The sequence below is a fragment of the Rutidosis leptorrhynchoides genome, chromosome 1 (assembly GCF_046630445.1).
Source record: "Rutidosis leptorrhynchoides isolate AG116_Rl617_1_P2 chromosome 1, CSIRO_AGI_Rlap_v1, whole genome shotgun sequence".
Classification (NCBI taxonomy): domain Eukaryota; kingdom Viridiplantae; phylum Streptophyta; class Magnoliopsida; order Asterales; family Asteraceae; genus Rutidosis; species Rutidosis leptorrhynchoides.
Genome location: NC_092333.1, coordinates 557,867,066 through 557,883,569, shown reverse-complemented (window position 1 = coordinate 557,883,569; position 16,504 = coordinate 557,867,066).

The following is a 16,504-nucleotide window of genomic DNA, read 5'->3' as shown; positions in this document are numbered from 1 at the left end:
TTTTGGCAAAATGAAACCTTGATGTGTTAAGGATTAGTGAATGTTTAAGAAGATGATGATAGCGTTAATATGTAAACAGAAACGATATAGATGAAGACAATGGAAATATGATAATGATATGGTAAGTTCATGATGACTAGATTATGAAGATGATTAGGAATGATGGGGATTAGATTAGAAGAAGAAGAAAGACAGTCGAAAATATATTGACTAAAAGAATTTAAGTTGAGAATTCAAAAAACAGAAATTATGAAGCAGAGAAATGGGTAAGGTTGTGTGTATTGAACGAGAGGTCTCGGGTTCGAACTCGGGCTGCGACATCTTTTTATGAAGCCATTCTTTAAGGTAGTATATTTATTATTCATATTATTATTATTATTATTATTTTTTATTATTTTTATTATTTTTATTATTATTATTATTAGTATTATTATTATAAGTGTTATTATTAATAATAACATTATTATTATCATTATAAAGAAATTACAACTTTTTAATTACTAATATTATTATTATAAAGATATTACGACTTTTTATTTATTTGTATTAATTTAACTAAATAAATATTAATTACATAAAAATATATCTAATACATATAACCTAACTCTATCATTATTTTTATAATATTTAAGATATATAAAATAAATATATGTAAGTTATTAATGGAATACATAAATCTTTTAAATAACAAGTATATCGCTACTAATATATAAATTCGTTCGATTACAAGTATATGTGTTAATATATATATATATAAATGATATAGGTTCGTGAATCCGAGGCCAACCCTATACTTGTTCAATGTCGTTCTATGTATTTTTACTACAAAATACATTAGGTGAGTTTCATTATTCCCTTTTTAAATGCTTTCGCAATATATATTTTTGGGACTGAGAATACATGCGCTGTTTTTATAACTGTTTTACGAAATAGACACAAGTAATTGAAACTACATTATATGGTTGAATGATCGAAATCGAATATGCTCCTTTTTATTAAGTCTGGTAATCTAAGAATTAGGGAACAGACACCCTAATTGACGCGAACTCTAAAGATAAATCTATCGGGCCCAACAAGCCCCATCCAAAGTACCGGATGCTTTAGTACTTCTAAATTTATATCATGTCTGAAGGAGGATCCCGGAATGATGGGGATATTCTTATATGCATATTGTTAATGTCGGTTACCAGGTGTTCAATCCATATGAATGATATTTTTGTCTCTATGTATGGGACGTATGTTTATGAGAATTGAAAATATGAAATCTTGTGGTCTATTAAAATTATGAAATGATTATTTATGCTAATCTAATGAACTCACCAACCTTTTGGTTGACACTTGAAAGCATGTTTATTCTCAGGTATGAAAGAAATCTTCCGCTGTGCATTTGCTCATTTTAGAGATATTACTTGGAGTCATTCATGACATATTTCAAAAGACGTTGCATTCGAGTCGTTGTGTTCATCAAGATTATTATTAAGCTAATTATAGTTGGATATATTATGAAATGGTATGCATGTCTGTCAACTTTAGATGTAATGAAAGAGTGTCTTTTCAAAACGAATGTAATGTTTGTAAAATGTATCATATAGAGGTCAAGTACCTCGCGATGTAATCAACTGTTGGGAATCGTTTATAATCGATATGGACTTCGTCTGGATGGATTCGGATGGGTCCTTTCACATAATATACAATACAAGTTGATTAAGTTATGGTTGGAATAGATTTGTTACCAATTTTCACGTAGCTAAAATGAGAAAAATTATCCAATCTTGTTTTACCCATAACTTCTTCATTTTAAATCCGTTTTGAGTGAATCAAATTGCTATGGTTTCATATTGAACTCTATTTTATGAATATAAACAGAAAAAGTATAGGTTTATAGTCGGAAAAATAAGTTACAAGTCGTTTTTGTAAAGGTAGTCATTTCAGTCGAAAGAACGACGTCTAGATGACCATTTTAGAAAACATACTTCCACTTTGAGTTTAACCATAATTTTTAGATATAGTTTCATGTTCATAATAAAAATCATTTTCCCAGAATAACAACTTTTAAATCAAAGTTTATCATATTTTTTAATTAACTAACCCAAAACAGCCCGCGGTGTTACTACGACGGCGTAAATCCGGTTTTACGGTGTTTTTAGTGTTTCCAAGTTTTAAATCATTAAGTTAGCATATCATATAGATATAGAATATGTGTTTAGTTGATTTTAAAAGTCAAGTTATAAGGATTAACTTTTATTTGCGAACAAGTTTAGAATTAACTAAACTATGTTCTAGTGATTACAAGTTTAAACCTTCGAATAAGATAGCTTTATATGTATGAATCGAATGATGTTATGAACATCATTACTACCTAAAGTTCCTTGGATAAACCTACTAGAAATGAGAAAAATAGATCTAGCTTCAAAGGATCCTTGAATGGCTTGAAAGTTCTTGAAGCAGAATCATGACACGAAAACAATTTCAAGTAAGATTTCCACTCGAAATAAGATTGTTATAGTTATAGAAATTGAATTAAAGTTTGAATATGATTATTACCTTGTATTAGAAAGATAACCTACTGTAAGTAACAAAGATTTCTTGATCTTGGATGATTACTTGGAATGGATTTAGAAAACTTGGAAGTAAACTTGCAATCTTGGAAGTATTCTTGATTTTATGAAACTAGAACTTTTGGAATTTATGAAGAACACTTAGAACTTGAAGATAGAACTTGAGAGAGATCAATTAGATGAATAAAATTGAAGAATGAAAGTGTTTTTAGGTGTTTTTGGTCGTTGATGTATGGATTAGATATAAAGGATATGTAATTTTGTTTTCATGTAAATAAGTCATGAATGATTACTCATGTTTTTGTAATTTTATGAGATATTTCATACTAGTTGCCAAATGATGGTTCCCACATGTGTTAGGTGACTCACATGGGCTGCTAAGAGCTGATCATTTGAGTGTATATACCAATAGTACATATATCTAAAAGTTGTGTATTGTACGAGTACGAATACGGGTGCATACGAGTAGAATTGTTGATGAAACTGAACGAGGATGTAATTGTAAGCATTTTTGTTAAGTAGAAGTATTTTGATAAGTGTCTTGAAGTCTTTCAAAAGTGTATGAATACATATTAAAACACTACATGTATATACATTTTATCTGAGTCGTTAAGTCATCGTTAGTCGTTACATGTAAATGTTGTTTTGAAACCTTTAGGTTAACGATCTTGTTGAATGTTGTTAACCCATTGTTTATTATAACAAATGAAATGTTAAATTGTTATATTATCATGATATTATGATATATAATATATCTTAGTATGATATATATACAGTTAAATGTCGTTACAACGATAATCGTTACATATATGTCTCGTTTCGAAATCATTAAGTTAGTAGTCTTATTTTTACATATGTATTTCATTGTTAATACACTTAATAATATATTTACTTATCATTTAACATAATTAACCAAGTGTATAAATATCTTAATATGATTCATATGTACCTAGTAAGACGTTGTTATAACGATAATCGTTATATATATCGTTTTTGAGTTTCTTAAATTAATAGTCTCATTTTTATGTATATAACTCATTGTTAAAATACCTAATGAGATACATACTTATAATAAAATCATGTTAACTATATATATAACCATATATATATGTCATCGTATAGTTTTTACAAGTTTTAACGTTCGTGAATCACCGGTCAACATGGGTGGTCAATTGTCTATATGAAACCTATTTCAATTAATCAAGTCTTAACAAGTTTGATTGCTTAACATGTTGGAAACACTTAATCATGTAAATAACAATTTCATTTAATATATATATAAACATGGAAAAGTTCGGATCACTACACCGGGTATCATCAAATGCGGGTGAAAGAAGATGATATTCCAAAGACTGCTTTTCGGACGCGTTATGGTCATTACGAGTTTATGGTTATGCCATTTGGATTGACTAACGCACCAGCTGTGTTCATGGACCTTATGAACCGAGTGTGTGGACCATACCTTGACAAGTTTGTCATTGTTTTCATTGATGACATACTTATTTACTCAAAAAATGACCAAGAACACGGTGAACATTTGAGAAAGGTGTTAGAAGTATTGAGGAAGGAAGAATTGTACGCTAAGTTTTCAAAGTGTACATTTTGGTTGGAAGAAGTTCAATTCCTCGGTCACATAGTGAACAAAGAAGGTATTAAGGTGGATCCGGCAAAGATAGAAACTGTTGAAAAGTGGGAAACCCCGAAAACTCCGAAACACATACGCCAGTTTTTAGGACTAGCTGGTTACTACAGAAGGTTCATCCAAGACTTTTCCAGAATAGCAAAACCCTTGACTGCATTAACGCATAAAGGGAAGAAATTTGAATGGAAGGATGAACAAGAGAAAGTGTTCCAGTTATTGAAGAAAAAGCTAACTACGGCACCTATATTGTCATTGCCTGAAGGGAATGATGATTTTGTGATTTATTGTGATGCATCAAAGCAAGGTCTCAGTTGTGTATTAATGCAACGAACAAAGGTGATTGCTTATGCGTCTAGACAATTGAAGATTCACGAACAAAATTATACGACGCATGATTTGGAATTAGGCGCGGTTGTTTTTGCATTAAAGACTTGGAAGCACTACTTATATGGGGTCAAAAGTATTATATATACCGACCACAAAAGTCTTCAACACATATTTAATCAGAAACAACTGAATATGAGGCAGCGTAGGTGGATTGAATTGTTGAATGATTACGACTTTGAGATTCGTTACCACCAGGGAAAGGTAAATGTGGTAGCCGACGCCTTGAGCAGGAAGGATAGAGAACCCATTCGAGTAAAATCTATGAATATAATGATTCACAATAACCTTACTACTCAAATAAAGGAGGCACAACAAGGAGTTTTAAAAGAGGGAAATTTAAAGGATGAAATACCCAAAGGATCGGAGAAGCATCTTAATATTCGGGAAGATGGAACCCGGTATAGGGCTGAAAGGATTTGGGTACCAAAATTTGGAGATATGAGAGAAGTGGTACTTAGAGAAGCTCATAAAACCAGATACTCAATACATCCTGGAACGGGGAAGATGTACAAGGATCTCAAGAAACATTTTTGGTGGCTGGGTATGAAAGCTGATGTTGCAAAATACGTAGGAGAATGTTTGACGTGTTCTAAGGTCAAAGCTGAGCATCAGAAACCATCAGGTCTACTTCAACAACCTGAAATCCCGGAATGGAAATGGGAAAACATTACCATGGATTTCATCACTAAATTGCCAAGGACTGCAAGTGGTTTTGATACTATTTAGGTAATAGTTGATCGTCTCACCAAATTAGCACACTTCCTGCCAATAAGAGAAGATGACAAGATGGAGAAGTTAGCAGGACTGTATTTGAAGGAAGTCGTCTCCATACATGGAATACCAATCTCTATTATCTCTGATAGGGATGGCAGATTTATTTCAAGATTCTGGCAGACATTACAGCAAGCATTAGGAACTCGTCTAGACATGAGTACTGCCTATTATCCACAAACTAATGGGCAGAGCGAAAGAACGATACAAACGCTTGAAGACATGCTACGAGCATGTGTTATTGATTTCGGAAACAGTTGGGATTGACATCTACCGTTAGCAGAATTTTCCTACAACAACAGCTACCATTCAAGCATTGAGATGGCGCCGTTTGAAGCACTTTATGGTAGAAAGTGCAGGTCTCCGATTTGTTGGAGTGAAGTGGGGGATAGACAGATTACGGGTCCGGAGATAATACAAGAAACTACCGAGAAGATGATCCAAATTCAACAACGGTTAAAAACCGCCCAAAGTCGACAAAAGAGCTACGCTGACATTAAAAGAAAAGATATAGAATTTGAAATTGGAGAGATGGTCATGCTTAAAGTTGCACCTTGGAAAGGCGTTGTTCGATTTGGTAAACGAGGGAAATTAAATTCAAGGTATATTGTACCATTCAAGATTATTGATCGTGTCGGACCAGTAGCTTACCGACTTGAGTTATCTCAATAACTCGCGGCTGTACATAACACTTTCCACGTCTCGAATTTGAAGAAATGTTTTGCTAAAGAAGATCTCACTATTTCGTTAGATGAAATCCAAATCAACGAAAAACTTCAATTTATCGAAGAACCCGTCGAAATAATGGATCGTGAGGTTAAAAGACTTAAGCAAAACAAGATACCAATTGTTAAGGTTCGATGGAATGCTCGTAGAGGACCCAAGTTCACCTGGGAACGAGAAGATCAGATAAAGAATAAATACCCGCACTTATTTCCAGAAGATACGTCAACACCTCCAACTGCTTAAAATTTCGGGACGAAATTTATTTAACGGGTATGTACTGTAGTGACCCGAACTTTTCCATGTTTATATATATTAAATGAAATTGTTATTTACATGATTAAGTGTTTCCAACATGTTAAGCAATTAAACTTGTGAAGACTTGATTAATTGAAATAGGTTTCATATAGACAATTGACCACCCAAGTTGACCGGTGATTCACGAACGTTAAAACTTGTAAAAACTATATGATGACATATATATGGTTATATATATAGTTAACATGATATTATGATAAGTAAACATATCATTAAGTATATTAACAATGAATTACATATGTAAAAACAAGACTACTAACTTAATGATTTTGAAACGAGACATATATGTAACGATTATCGTTGTAACGACATTTAATGTATATATATCATATTAAGAGATATTCGTACATCATAATATCATGATAATATAATAATTTAAAATCTCTTTTGATATTATAAACATTGGGTTAACAACATTTAACAAGATCGTTAACCTAAAGGTTTCAAAACAACACTTACATGTAACGACTAACGATGACTTAACGACTTAGTTAAAATGTATATACATGTAGTGTTTTAATATGTATTCATACACTTTTGAAAGACTTCAAGACACTTATCAAAATACTTCTACTTAACAAAAATGCTTACAATTACATCCTCGTTCAATTTCATCAACAATTCTACTCGTATGCACCCGTATTCGTACTCGTACAATACACAGCTTTTAGATGTATGTACTATTGGTATATACACTTCAATGATCAGCTCTTAGCAGCCCATGTGAGTCACCTAACACATGTGGGAACCATCATTTGGCAACTAGCATGAAATATCTCATAAAATTACAAAAATATGAGTAATCATTCATGACTTATTTACATGAAAACAAAATTACATATCCTTTATATCTAATCCATACACCAACGACCAAAAACACCTACAAACACTTTCATTCTTCAATTTTCTTCATCTAATTGATCTCTCTCAAGTTCTATCTTCAAGTTCTAAGTGTTCTTCATAAATTCCAAAAGTTCTAGTTTCATAAAATCAAGAATACTTCCAAGATTGCAAGTTTACTTCCAAGTTTTCTAAATCCATTCCAAGTAATCATCCAAGATCAAGAAACCTTTGTTACTTACACTAGGTTATCTTTCTAATACAAGGTAATAATCATATTCAAACTTTAATTCAATTTCTATAACTATAACAATCTTATTTCGAGTAGAAATCTTACTTGAAATTGTTTTCGTGTCATGATTCTGCTTCAAGAACTTTCAAGCCATCCAAGGATCCTTTGAAGCTAGATCCATTTTTCTCATTTCCAGTAGGTTTATCCAAGGAATTTGAGGTAGTAATGATGTTCATAACATCATTCGATTCATACATAAAAAGCTGTCTTATTCAACGTTATAAACTTGTAATCACTAGAACATAGTTTAGTTAATTCTAAACTTGTTCGCAAATAAAGGTAATCCTTCTAAATAGACTTTTAAAATCAACTAAACACATGTTCTATATCTATATGATATACTAACTTAATGATTTAAAACCCGGAAACACGATAAACACCATAAAACTGGATATACGCCGTCGTAGTAAAACCGGGGGCTGTTTTGGTTGGGATAATTAAAAGCTAAGAAGAACTTTGATTTAAAAGCTATACTTCTGTAAAAATGATTTTTCTTATGAACATGAAACTATATCCAAAAATCATGGTTAAACTCAAAGTGAAAGTATGTTTTTCAAAATGGTCATCAAGATGTCGTTCTTTCGACGGAAATGACTACCTCTTTCAAAAACGACTTGTAACTTGTATTTCCAACTATAAACTTATACTTTTTCTGTTTATATTCATAAATTTAAGTTCAATACGAAACCATGGCCACTGGAATCACTCAAAACGGATTAGAAACGAAGAAATGGCGAGTAAAACAAGATTGATAAAAACTACTCATTTTACCTACGTGAAAGTTAGTAATAAATCTATTCCAACCATAACCTAATTAAATTATATTGTATATTATGTAATCTTGAGATACCATAGACACGTATACAATGTTTTGACCTATCATGTCGACCCATCTATATATATATTGCGGAACAACCATAGACACTCTATATGTGAATGTTGGAGTTAGCTATACAGGGTTGAGGTTGATTCCAAAATATATATATAGTTTGAGTTGTGATCAATACTGAGATACGTATACACTGGGTCGTGGATTGATTCAAGATAATATTTATCAATTTATTTCTGTACATCTAACTGTGGACAACTAGTTATAGGTTACTAACGAGGACAGCTGACTTAATAAACTTAAAACATCAAAATGTATTAAAAGTTTTGTAAATATATTTTGAACATACTTTGATATATATGTATATATTGTTATAGGTTTGTGAATCAACCAGTGGCCAAGTCTTACTTCCCGACGAAGTAAAAATCTGTGAAAGTGAGTTATAGTCCCACTTTTAAAATCTAATATTTTTGGGATGAGAATACATGCAGGTTTTATAAATGATTTACAAAATAGACACAAGTACGTGAAACTACATTCTATGGTTGAATTATTAAAATCGAATATGCCCCTTTTTATTAAGTCTGGTAATCTAAGAATTAGGGAACAGACACCCTAATTGACGCGAATCCTACAGATAGATCTATTGGGCCTAACAAACCCCATCCAAAGTACCGAATGCTTTAGTACTTCGAAATTTATATCATATCCGAAGGGTGTCCCGGAATGATGGAGATATTCTTAAATATACATCTTGTTAATGTCGGTTACCAGGTGTTCACCATATGAATGATTTTTATCTCTATGTATGGGATGTGTATTGAAATATGAAATCTTGTGGTCTATTGTTACGATTTGATATATATAGGTTAAACCTATAACTCACCAACATTTTTGTTGACGTTTAAAGCATGTTTATTCTCAGGTGAATACTAAGAGCTTCCGTTGTTGCATACTAAAATAAGGACAAGATTTAGAGTCCATGTTTGTATGATATTGTGTAAAAACTACATTCAAGAAACTGATTTCGATGTAACATATTTGTATTGTAAACCATTATGTAATGGTCGTGTGTAAACAGGATATTTTAGATTATCATTATTTGATAATCTACGTAAAGCTTTTTAAACCTTTATTTATGAAATAAAGGTTATGGTTTGTTTTAAAAATGAATGCAGTCTTTGAAAAACGTCTCATATAGAGGTCAAAACCTCGCAACGAAATCAATTAATATGGAATGTTTTTAATCAATAAGAACGGGACATTTCACTCTGGGCGGTTTTCAATCGTTGTTGAATTTGGATGATTTTCTCGGTAGTTTCTTGTATTGTCTCCGGACCCGTAATCTGTCTATCCCCCACTTCATTCCAACAAATTGGAGACCTGCACTTTCTACCATAAAGTGCCTCAAACGGCACCATCTCAATAATAGAATGATAACTGTTGTTGTAGGAAAATTTTGCTAACGGTAGGTGTCGATCCCAACTGTTTCCGAAATCAATAACACATGCTCGTAGCATGTCTTCAAGCGTTTGTATCATCCTTTCGCTCTGCCCATCAGTTTGTGGATGATAGGCAGTACTCATGTCTAGACGAGTTCCCAATGCTTGTTGCAACGTCTGCCAGAACCTTGAAACAAATCTAACATCCCTATCAGAGATAATAGAGACGAGTATTCCATGTCTGGAGACAACCTCCTTCAAATACAATCGCGCCAACTTCCCCATTTTGTCATCTTCTCTCATTGGCAGGAAGTGTGCTGACTTGGTGAGACGATCAACTATTACCCAAATAGTATCATAACCACTTGCAGTCCTTGGCAATTTAGTAATGAAATCCATGGTAATGTTTTCCCATTTCCATTCCGGGATTTCAGGTTGTTGTAGTAGACCTGATGGTTTCTGATGTTCAGCTTTAACCTTAGAACACGTCAAACATTCTCCTACATATTTAGCAATATCGGCTTTCATACCCGGCCACCAAAAGTGTTTCTTGAGATCTTTATACATCTTCCCCGCTCCGGGATGTATTGAATATCTGGTTTTATGTGCTTCCTTAAGTACCATTTCTCTCACATCTCCAAACCTTGGTACCCAAATTCTATCAGCCCTATATTGGGTTCCGTCTTCCTGAATATTAAGATGTTTCTCTGATCCTTTGGGTATCTCATTCTTCAACTTTCCTTCTTTTACAACCCCCTGTTGCGCCTCCTTTATTTGAGTAGTAAGGTTAGTACGAATAATTATATTCATAGCTTTTACCCGTATAGGTTCTCTGTCCTTTCTACTCAAAGCGTCAGCTACCACATTCGCCTTCCCCGGGTGGTATCGAATCTCAAAATCATAATCATTCAATAGTTCAATCCACCTGCGTTGTCTCATATTCAGTTACTTCTGATTAAATATATGTTGGAGACTTTTGTGGTCGATATATATAATACTTTTGACCCCATATAAATAATGCCTCCAAGTCTTTAATGCAAAAACAACAGCACCCAATTCAAAATCGTGAGTCGTATAATTTTGCTCGTGAATCTTCAATTGTCTAGACGCATAAGCAATCACCTTCGTTCGTTGCATTAATACACAACCGAGACCTTGCTTTGATGCATCACAATAAATCACAAAATCATCATTCCCTTCAGGCAATGACAATATAGGTGCCGTAGTTAGCTTTTTCTTCAATAACTGAAATGCCTTCTCTTGTTCATCCTTCCATTCAAATTTCTTCCCTTTATGCGTTAATGCAGTCAAGGGTTTTGCTATTTTGGAGAAATCTTGGATGAATCTTCTGTAGTAACCAGCCAATCCTAAAAATTGACGTATATGCTTCGGAGTTTTTGGGGTTTCCCACTTTTCAACGGTTTCGATCTTTGCCGGGTCCACCTGGATACCTTCTTTGTTCACTATGTGACCCAGGAATTGAACTTCTTCCAACCAAAATGCACACTTTGAAAACTTAGCGTACAGTTTTTCTTTCCTCAATACTTCTAGCACTTTTCTCAAATGTTCTTCGTGCTCTTGATCATTCTTTGAGTAAATAAGTATGTCATCGATGAAAACAATGACAAACTTGTCAAGATATGGCCCACACACTTGGTTCATAAGGTCCATGAACACAGCTGGTGCGTTAGTCAATCCAAACGGCATAACCATAAACTCATAATGACCATAACGCGTCCTAAAATCAGTTTTTGGAATATCATCCTCCTTTACTCGCATTTGATGATATCCAGAACGTAAATCGATTTTCGAATAAACCGACGAGCCTTGTAGTTGATCAAATAAGTCGTCAATTCTCGGCAGTGGATAACGGTTTTTGATGGTAAGTTTATTCAACTCTCTGTAGTCAATACACAACCTAAATGTACCATCCTTCTTCTTGACAAACAAAACAGGAGCTCCCCATGGTGATGTGCTTGGTCGAATGAAACCACGTTCTAATAGTTCTTGCAGTTGGCTTTGCAGTTCTTTCATCTCGCTGGGTGCGAGTCTGTAAGGAGCACGAGCTATTGGTGCAGCTCCTGGTACAAGATCTATTTGAAATTCAACAGATCAATGTGGAGGTAGTCCCGGTAATTCTTTCGGAAATACATCAGGAAATTCTTTTGCGACGGGAACATCATTGATGCTCTTTTCTTCAGTTTGTACTTTCTCAACGTGTGCTATAACAGCATAGCAACCTTTTCTTATTAGTTTTTGTGCCTTCAAATTACTAATAAGATGTAGCTTCGTGTTGCCCTTTTCTCCGTACACCATTAAGGGTTCTCCTTCTTCTCATACAATGCGAATTGCATTTTTGTAACATACGATCTCTGCTTTCATCTCTGTCTACTTCTGGTGCTGGACCGTCTACACCACCAGCTCCACCAGCATCATCTGCACCACCAGCTCCACCTGTACCATCTGCACCGCCTGCCCCACCAGCATCCCCCGTCGTCGAGGAACTGAAGAGGGAAGTACATATCCTCCGTGCTTGGGTAACTGAGCTCGAGGACCAGGTGTCCCACATGATGGACATCCTTTACCCACCGTCACCATAGGGCTATTGTATTAGATTTCATTATGTAATCTCGTTTGTAGTTTCATGTTTTACTCATGTATTGTACGAACCTTATGCGGATGTATGCAACTTTTTAATTTAATGAATGGAACTTAGTGTTGTTTAATTTTTGTACAGTGTTCTATTTACGTTACTGTATGATGATTTTGTGGTATCTGTATCTAGTTGCATTACTTAATTAACATGCGATGTGTTGATTCCATGTTGGTTACCATATACCGTATTATTATTTATTGAATGCTGGATTTTGACTTAAGTCAAAACTTTTGTTCAGAAGAACAATGGCAAACGGTTCAAGAATTCCAAGGGAAATGCCCACAGTGGCACAAATTGAGGAAATGATAACTGCTCGAGTAGCCGAAGCAATTGTGAATGTCAACCCCCAAGCTCCACCAGTTAACCAACACAATCATAACGGGTGCACCTATAAGGAATTTCAAAGCTGCAAGCCCCATAATTTCAGTGGTACTGAGGGGCCAGTTGGACTGACAAGATGGTTTGAGAAATTGGAAGCTGTGTTCTGTGTGAGCAACTGCTCAGAAATGAACAAAACTAAGTATGCCTCCTGTACACTGTCGGACGGCGCTTTAACCTGGTAGAACACACTTGCTCAGGCTAAGGGTATTGACGAGGCTTATGCTACACCGTGGGAGGAATTTAAGGGGGCTATGATCGAGGAGTACTGCCCCAGAATGGAGATTCATAAAATGGAAGCTGAGTTTTAGGAGTTGAAGGTAGAGGTAACCGATCTTGATGGTTATAACCGAAGGTACCTGGAATTAGCTCTGATGTGCCCCACGATGGTTACCCCGGAATTTAAGTGAATGGAACGGTATTTGTGGGGACTTTCCAAGTCCATTCAGGGAAATGTCACCTCTTCAAAACCAGCTGATGTCCCGGAAGCTATGCGCATGGCGCACACCCTGATGAACCAAATTACCAGCAAGGAACCAGAAAAGGGAAAATCAGAATCGGGAGCTAGTAATGAGAAACGTAAGTGGGACAGCAACAAGGGAAGGGTCTCTGATCAAAACCCAGCTAAGAGGCATGAAAGTTTCAAGGGAAACAACGACGGGAGGAACCCCAACCTGAACCCTAGCTCAAACCCTAACTACAAGGGTAGTCTCCCGCAGTGCAATAGATGCTACAAGCATCATACCGGGTACTACAATGTGGTCTGTAAAAAGTGTAAAAGGACTGGGCATATTGGCAAAGACTAAGATCACCACCCCAACTGTGAAGACAAACCCAACTGGGCCAAGGAAGTGCTATGAGTGTGGACAACAGGGCCACTTCAGGAATGAATGTCTCAACAAGAGAAAGGACGGCGGGCCAGCGCGTGGAAGAGCTTTCAACGTAAACTCAAGGGATGCCCGTGAGAACCCCGACTTGGTTACAGGTATATTCATTATCAACAATCTATTAGCTTCTGTCATGTTTGATACTGGTGCCGATAGGAGTTATGTATGTAGACACTTTTGCTCTAAGATAGATTGGTCGTTAGTTCCTTTAAAGGAGAGTACGCTTGTTGAGGTAGCCAATGGAAAACTTGAGAAAGTTGACCAAATTAGCCGAGGAGGTATTATCAACATAGCTGGTGTGGATTTCGAGATTGACTTGATACCCATCAAATTGGGAAGTTTTGATGTGATTGTCGGTATGGACTGGTTGACCAAGGTAAGGGCCTACATTATCTGTGGAGATAAAGCTATTCGTATACCACACGGAGATGGTGAGCCACTGATTATTTAAGGAGAGAGATGTAACTCGAAGCTGAACCTCATTAGTTGCATGAAGGCACAAAAGATCATGAAGAAAGGGCGTCTTGCTATTTTAGCACATGTGAAAACATTAGAAACCGAGGTGAAGAGCGTGGATGATGTACGAATTATGAACGAATTTCCCGATGTCTTCCCAGAAGAATTGCCTGGATTACCGCCAACGAGGGCAGTGGAGTTTCAGATCGATTTAGTGCCAGGAGCTGCACCTGTAGCTCGTGCATCTTATCGACTCGCACCTTCCGAAATGCAAGAGTTGCAGAGCCAACTACAAGAACTGCTAGACCGTGGATTTATTCAACCAAGTTCTTCGCCTTGGGGCGCACCTGTTTTGTTTGTGAAGAAGAAGGACGAATCTTTCCGCATGTGTATCGACTACCTCGAACTCAACAAGTTGACGATCAAGAATCGGTATCCCCTTCCCAGAATTGACGATCTTTTCGATCAGCTGCAAGGATCAAGCGTTTACTCTAAGATCGATTTGCGATCCGGTTATCACAAGTTGAGGGTGAAGGAGAGTGATGTGATGAAAACTGCGTTCAGAACCCGTTATGGTCATTATGAGTTTCTCGTGATGCCATTCGGTTTAACCAATGCACCTGCCATGTTTATGGATCTCATGAATCGTGTATGCAAGCCATACCTGGATAAGTTCGTTATCGTCTTCATATATGATGTCCTCATCTACTCCAAAAGCAAAGAAGAACATGAGAAACATCTTCGACTAGTGTTTGAACTCTTGAGACAAGAGCAACTTTATGCCAAATTCTCCAAGTGCGAGTTTTGGTTGAAGGAAGTCTAATTCCTGGGTCATATTGTGAGCGATCAAGGTATCAAAGTTGATCCCACAAAGATCGAAGCTATCAGCAAGTGGGAAACCCCCACTACTCCGACTCATATCTGCTAATTTTTAGGTCTCGCCGGTTACTACCGAAGATTTATTGAAGGTTTCTCTATGATTGCGCGTCCTTTGACCGCGCTGACTCACAAAGGGAAGAAGTTCGTTTGGGAAACTGAACAAGAATCAGCATTTCAAACCTTGAAGTAGAAATTGACCACAGCACCTATCCTATCCCTTCCTGAAGGCAGTGACGACTTCGTTGTGTATTGCGATGCCTCGAAAAATGGTTTTGGTTGCATATTGATGCAAAGGACGAAGGTCATTGCTTATGCTTCTCGTCAACTGAAGATTCACGAGTGAAACTACACTACTCATGATCTCGAACTTGGAGCCGTTGTTTTTGCGCTCAAATTATGGAGACACTATCTTTATGGAACTAAAAGTACTATCTTCACCGACCAAAAAAGCCTCCAACACATATTCGATCAGAAACAACTGAACATGAGACAGCGACGATGGATCGAGAAGCTGAACGACTATGATTGTGAACTTCGTTACCATCCTGGCAAGGCCAATGTTGTAGCCGACGCTTTGAGCCGAAAGGAGAGGGTGACACCTCTTCGTATCCGAGCCTTGAACATCACCATCCATTTAAATCTCAATAGCCAGATCCGAGTAGCCCAAGATGAGGCTCTCAAGGATGAGAATATTTCTCATGAACACTTGAACATTCTCGTCTCTCGATTCAAGGTTAAGGAGACTGGACTCTGATACTTCGCCGGAAGAATTTGGGTGCCTAGTTATGGGGATTTGTGAAGCCTCATTCTAGACGAAGCCCACAAGTCAAGATATTCGATTCATCTAGGAGCCGGTAAAATGTACCACGATCACAAGGAACAGTATTGGTGGCCAAATCTTAAGAAGGATGTTGCAACTTATGTTGAGAAGTGTTTGACTTGCTCGAAAGTTAAGGCCGAACATCAGAGGCCCTATGGGTTACTTCAGCAACCAGAAATCCCGCAATGAAAGTGGGAAAGGATAACGATGGACTTCATCACGAAACTACCAAAGACGGTGGGCGGATACGATACCATCTGGGTTATCGTTGACCGTCTTACCAAATCTGCACACTTCTTAGCCATGAAAGAAATGGATACGATGGAAAAACTCACTCAACTATACATAAAGGAAATTGTATCTCATCATGGTGTGCCCTTATCGATTATTTCAGACCGAGATGCCCGTTTTGCTTCTAGATTTTGGCATTCCTTGCAAGAAGCCTTGGGGACTCGTCTCGACATGAGTACTGTGTATCACCCACAGACCGACGGACAAAGCGAACGCATAATTCAGACTTTGGAGGACATGTTGCGTGCTTGTGTTATTGATTTCGGAAAGGCTTGGGAAAGGCATTTGCCGCTAGCCGAATTCTCTTACAACAACAGTTATCATTCGAGTATTAA